Source organism: Vombatus ursinus, unplaced genomic scaffold (assembly GCF_900497805.2).
Source record: "Vombatus ursinus unplaced genomic scaffold, bare-nosed wombat genome assembly UNPS02014841.1, whole genome shotgun sequence".
Taxonomy (NCBI): domain Eukaryota; kingdom Metazoa; phylum Chordata; class Mammalia; order Diprotodontia; family Vombatidae; genus Vombatus; species Vombatus ursinus.
In genome coordinates, this window is record NW_020954619.1 from 27,359,922 (window position 1) to 27,365,921 (window position 6,000).

At 32.4% G+C, this 6,000-nt stretch overlaps 1 protein-coding gene across 1 annotated transcript in view; it reads left to right on the forward strand.

Moving 5' to 3' along the window:
• CSMD1 (CUB and Sushi multiple domains 1) overlaps nt 1-6,000 on the forward strand; it is a 2,488,924-nt gene that overhangs the window by 1,633,410 nt on the left and 849,514 nt on the right. The window lies entirely within an intron of this gene.

Here is a 6,000-nt window from a genome sequence, read left to right on the forward strand (position 1 = left end):
CCTTCCTCTCTCTATTTTCCCTTCCTCCCTCCATTCTTCCATCCTTTTCCTTTCTTCCTTTCTCTTTCCCTCCCTCCTTCCCTTACTGACTCTTTCCATTTTTCCCTTCTTCCCTCCATCAATCCCTCCTTCCTTTCATTTCTTCCTTCCTTTCTCCCTTTCTCCCTTCTTCCATTCTTTCCTCCTTCCTTTCTTCCCTCCTTCCCTCTTTTTCCTTCAAATATTTAAATGACTAGTATGTGTCAGACACTATTCTACAAAGAGAAAAAAGACTAAACAGTCTCTTCTCTCAAAGAACTTTCATTCTACTGATGTTAGAAATAAACTTTTTAAAAATTTTTGACAGAAACAAAATTCATTACTTTTTTGCTTTTAAGCTTTGTAAAAGAACCATATTTCTAATATTTTATAATGCTGTATTTTACATACATTTTATATAGATAGTGTGAATATACAAATTCATATGCTTACATATAAAAATTTTTAAAAATTCATTCAACTAAGAAAATAATGAATTAATTCATTTTATCATAGTAATCAGTTTACTTTAAAGGAGACTTTGATGTCATGGTCCAAGTCAGCACTGGATCAAATGCTCAAGCAGAATTCATTCATCTTCAATATTGCTACCAAAGTCAAATGTTTCCATTATTTTTTAAATGAATGAATGGGAGATACGTTTTCATGATTCAGGTTATGGGGTAATTTTCTTCACATTCAAAAGTATGAAAATATGCTGGGCTAACATCATAAAAGAATCATGGATGTACAAGAGCTCTTCTTATTTATGCCATAGCAAGAGAGCTTGAGGAAGCCTGAGAAATGTTGGCACATTTGTGTAATAAAAATATTTCTAGATTGACTTAAGTAATCTCTTGTATCATGTCAAAATTTTAAAGTCTATAAAAATACTGTCTTGACATAATTAAGAAAAAAAAGATTACTTTAGAACCAGTTTTTATTCCTTGTTACGAATGTCAGAAGATTAGATTCTGATTTGTGGCTTTTTATTCTAGAATTTTTACATATAAAAATATAGGTATGCTTGTATACACAAACACATATATGTATATATATATACATACATATATATATAATTGCAAAGTAATTCTGTTCAGTGTACTGATAATAGAAAAAGTACTACATTTATTATCCCCTTGGAAATGTCCTTGGGTTGTTATGACATTTACTATTGTTTGTTCATTTTATTTTTAAAATTTTCGGATTTCAGAGGATATTCAATTCTCAAAAACTTGTGCTTGCAATTTAGTCATATTACTATTAGTTTGCCATGATAATTGATTTTAATTCTTCTTGAAGTCCCAGATGATGTGGACTCTATGATAAAGTCCCTTTTCCATTTTTTGCTTTACATTAGACTGTAAGGTCCTGGAGACCAGGACTGTCTTTTGTCTTTCTTTGTATCCCTATCACTTAAGTAAAAGTGCTTAATCAATGTTAGTTAACTAGCTAATACAGTTTGGTACCTTTCTCTTCAAATCTTAGTTATTCATTTATCCATTTACTCAATTTTTTTCTGAGAATTTTTTAACCCTATGTCTGTTTGAGCTAATTGAAGAGAAGACATTTAAAAGTTTTCTTGTTCTTAAGAATCCCTGTTTCTATTCTAGATAAAGGGGAGGGAGGGAGGGAAAGAGGGAGGGAAGAAAAGAGGGAGGGAGGGAGAGAGAGAGAGAGACAGACAGACAGACAGACAGACATAAACCTGTTCCTTCATGAACATTATTTTTCCCTAATCGTAATGAGTAACTTTTCTGCTATAATTATTTAAAATAAATTCCCCATTCCTATTAGTTAATTTCCTAGTGATAACTTCTTTATATGTCAATTTATGAACTTCTAAGATAAGATAACCAGTCTTCATGCTTTCACTCAAAAAATATGTCTGATAGTCATTGTTATTTTACAAATAAAAAATTGATTAAAGAAAAGAAATGTGACAATCTGATATAATGGATTTCAATCCAGGAGAGAGTGGCATACATTGGATATACATGTTCTATTAAAACAAAATAGACCAATAAGAATATGTTTTAATTTCCAAGATGGTGACTTTTTTTTTTCAAACCAAGCAACTCCTAAAGACCTTCTGCTAATTCATAGATAAATTTTGATCTGTGTTAGTGGAAAAAATACCAATAATAATAATGTTGCAGGTTGTTCAAGTATTTTAGTATTTAAAAAGAAGTGTACGTGGCACTGGGCTTGGTATTGGTATGCTTACTAAGCTTAAATAATGCATTACATTTGTTTTTAATGTGCTTAAATCTAGTAGGGGACTAAGATATGGAGATAATACATCAGATTATGTAATATGTACATCAGAGAGGTTCATAGCAAACTTTTCTGTGAGATATAGAGCACGTATGTGTTTACCTAGGTTCAAGGAAGGTTTACTGGATAAAACTTGATTTTAGTTATGTCTTTAAAGATAGTTAAGAATTTAACATTTAAAGGGGAAATTTAGGGCATTCCAGGCGTAGGAAACAACATGAACAAAGGTATGGAGTTAAGAATACATCTGGTACTTTTAGGGAGCAAAGAATATTTGGATTTTACTGGACTGTAAAATTTATAAAGGAGAGTAATATGAGATAAGGTTGGAAATTATCTTTGTAGATGCCTCATCACTAAGCCCAGAACATTGCGCACATTAGGCAGTTAATATATGGTTGCTAAATAAGTGAACAAAATAGGTATAATGATTTTCCTGTAATTGTATCTCTAATATTTTCTTCTTAGTTTTGGCTTGAGAAAATTGTTTAAGTCAGTCAAAAAGATTGCTTTAGAATTTTTTCCTTAGATTGTCGGTATGCCTTACATAGAGCAGAACATTTTTAAAACTTTAAATAAGGTTTTTTATTAGGGATTTAAATGGGCTTAGTGTAAGCTGTAGGAAGGCTGGGACTTTGTTTCATTTATTTTTATACCTTCTACAGCCCATGGAATTCTATACATTGTGGACAATATATACTAAATTGAATTGAAAAAAAATGAACAGCCTAGCAATAAGCAAAATTCAAAAATATTCCAAGTGAGTGGATTTTTATGTTTACTTTTAAAGAAATGAGAGGCAGGAAGGGTTATATAAGTCCCTATTGCAAGCAATAGAAACTACTTGTGATTTTTTGATCTTCCACTTTTCAAATATTTTAATTTGAGAAGTCAGTTCCATTTTTTTTTTAGGTCTTATGTAATAGAGTTACTTTTCTGTGGTGGTCATAAAAGACTTGATTTGATCCTTACCCATATTCTGATGAACAAATACCTCTGGCTCTGTTGCAGCAGGGTGTTTCCTTGGGTAAACAACATCATTTGTGGAACCAGAGAGTGAGGATATATCCGTAATCATGGTTTCTCTTGTTCTGGAAGAGAGATAGGCTTGTCTCTAGATCAAACTATGAAGTGGGAAATTTGTCTTCTACTCATCCCTATTCCCAATCTCTATGTGATAGCGTTTTTCAGCACCTTACAGATCTTATAGTGTCTTTTAGATATTACTTAACATTCTTGTCTCCCATAACTAGTCAAGGGCCATTGACTCATTACTTCCAGTGTTCTTGCACTTCTTAAAACATTCCCTTGCTGTATCCCATTCACTGTGAACTGTGTTGTCTTTTATAGGTACTATTGGGGTTCCCTTTAACGAAGGCTCTAGAGATGAAGTAGTTAAAAGATGGTTAGGACAGCCATTTTGTATGAGGGAATCTTTTGATGACTTTTAAATCTTAAGAGTAGCCTTCAAAAAAATATACTAATGTTAATTTGTCATGGGCTAAGAGACACATCTTTATACTTCATCTTAGCCCAAATAGGCTAAGAAACAATCAAAAGCCACATCTCTTAAGGGCATCAGGATATCATGGAAAGAGCACTGGATTTGGAGGCAGATGAACTGTATGCAAACCCCGGTTTTGATCTTATGCCTGCGTCCCTTTGAGCATGGCAATCTCTGTTCTTCCAACAACCTGACAAGATATAATTTATGTAACATGGGGAGGTTAGATTTATAAGACCCTGCTAGGGCTGACATGCTATGATCCTGATAATGATGACTTTCTCTCTGAATAAAAAAAGGAAATGAACATCTTCATGAGTGTGAATAGGAGGACAGAATTCAATTACTTTTTTTTTCTCTCTGGGCTGACATTCCTGAAATTAAATATACTTTCTTCAGTTAAAGTTCTGAAGTTTCTCAAGATTGCAACTTTTAAGTGCATTAATTAATCATTTATTCCTTGTTTTTAAGAATTTCTAGTTACAAATGACTGATAGATCTGTGATAATAGAACCAAAAATTATATTTAAAGCAGGAAGAAATCTTATTAAAGTTCCACAGAATATTCAATTCAAGTGTTTTTTCTCCATTCTATGAATTTATTTTATAATAGTTAAGTTTGTTTGAAATCTCTAATGCTCCTGAAGGGACCCCCACCTATGCATTTCACATTAATAAAACACTATCATCTGTTTCTAATACCATGACTATATATTTGAAGAATCTGTAATTTCATCATCTCTATTTGAAGAATCTGTAATTTCATCATCTCTGAGAGTCATTCCTCAATAGAACTCCACCAATTGATGTGATCTCAAACTATGTATGACTTGGCTGATAAATCTTGGAAAGTTGCTACAAACACAGAAGTTAAATGACTTGTGTGCCCTCACATAGCCAGTATCAGAGGTACAATTTGAACCTACGTCTTTCTGACTCCAGATCATAAGGAACTATAAAATTTTAGCTATAATAAAAGTGAGAAATAGTAAAAATTAAGACCACTGTGTGGTAGCATGTCTAATGTTCTTCTCCTCCCTCATATTTAAAGAAGGGCTTACATTAATAACCTTTGCGATACATATTCCAAGACCCTTCATTTATCAAATACAACAAAAGTTCATTAAGACTAAAAGCACTTTATATTCCTATATAAATATGTTTATAAATCTATGTAACTAGGATGATTCCTACTCTCCTTTGTTTAGATCTTTACAGAGGGTCTCTAACTCTCTGGTAATTAGCCTGTTTTGACTGAAGTGGGATTTCTGGATAAAAGCATCTGATAAATTGCTATGAGTCAGAAGTGATTCTTCACATCTGGACATTTGGGGGTAGTTAGCCAAGGCTCACATTAGCTAATTGCTTTTGAGTACTGAAGGAATGTTACCTTTTCTTCCTGTTACTAAAGGGACGAATGGTTGTCATAGCTTAGTAATTATACAAGTGATTTTGTTTGAAATCATGCTTACTTCATTAAGGAATATGAAAACAAGTTTTATGGTTCCTTACTGGATAAATTATTATAAGCTGTTCAAAATCAATTGAATACCTTTAATTGGCAGTGATTTTTGTCTTAAAGAACTCATTCCAGCAATCATTTATTAAGTGCTTAGTATATTTAAAGCACTGTGTTAGATGTGGCAAATACAGGAGAGTAGACAAAACAAGACACAGTCTTCAGTTGATTTCATATACTTCTGAAATCACTGAAAGAGCTACAATTGACATTTTAACTAAGAAAGCATCCAGATTGACACTGCATGCCATTAGATTTCAGGACAATAGTTGAATGAAATTAATACTAATGATAATATACTTGATTTCAATGTTATATTTTTTACAACCTGAGTTCAAATGAAAATAGAAATATTATTGAAAACTAAAACCATAACTTCCCCTCCTTTCTTCCCAGAATCACAAAATTTGGGAGTAATAAGGGATATCAGTGACCACCTAGTTCAACTGCTACTAGAAAAGAATCTCCACCATAACAAACCCAACAAATGATCATCTAGCTATTTCTTGAAAACCTCTAAGAAGGAGGAACTCACTGTGCTTCAAGGCAACCCATTTTATTTTTGGACAACTCTAATTGTTTGGACATTTCCCCCAACATCAAGCCTCAAATGGCTTTTTTACATAATAATAAATGTAGTAGTAGTAGTAGTAGTAGTAGTAGTAGTAGTAGTAGTAGTAGT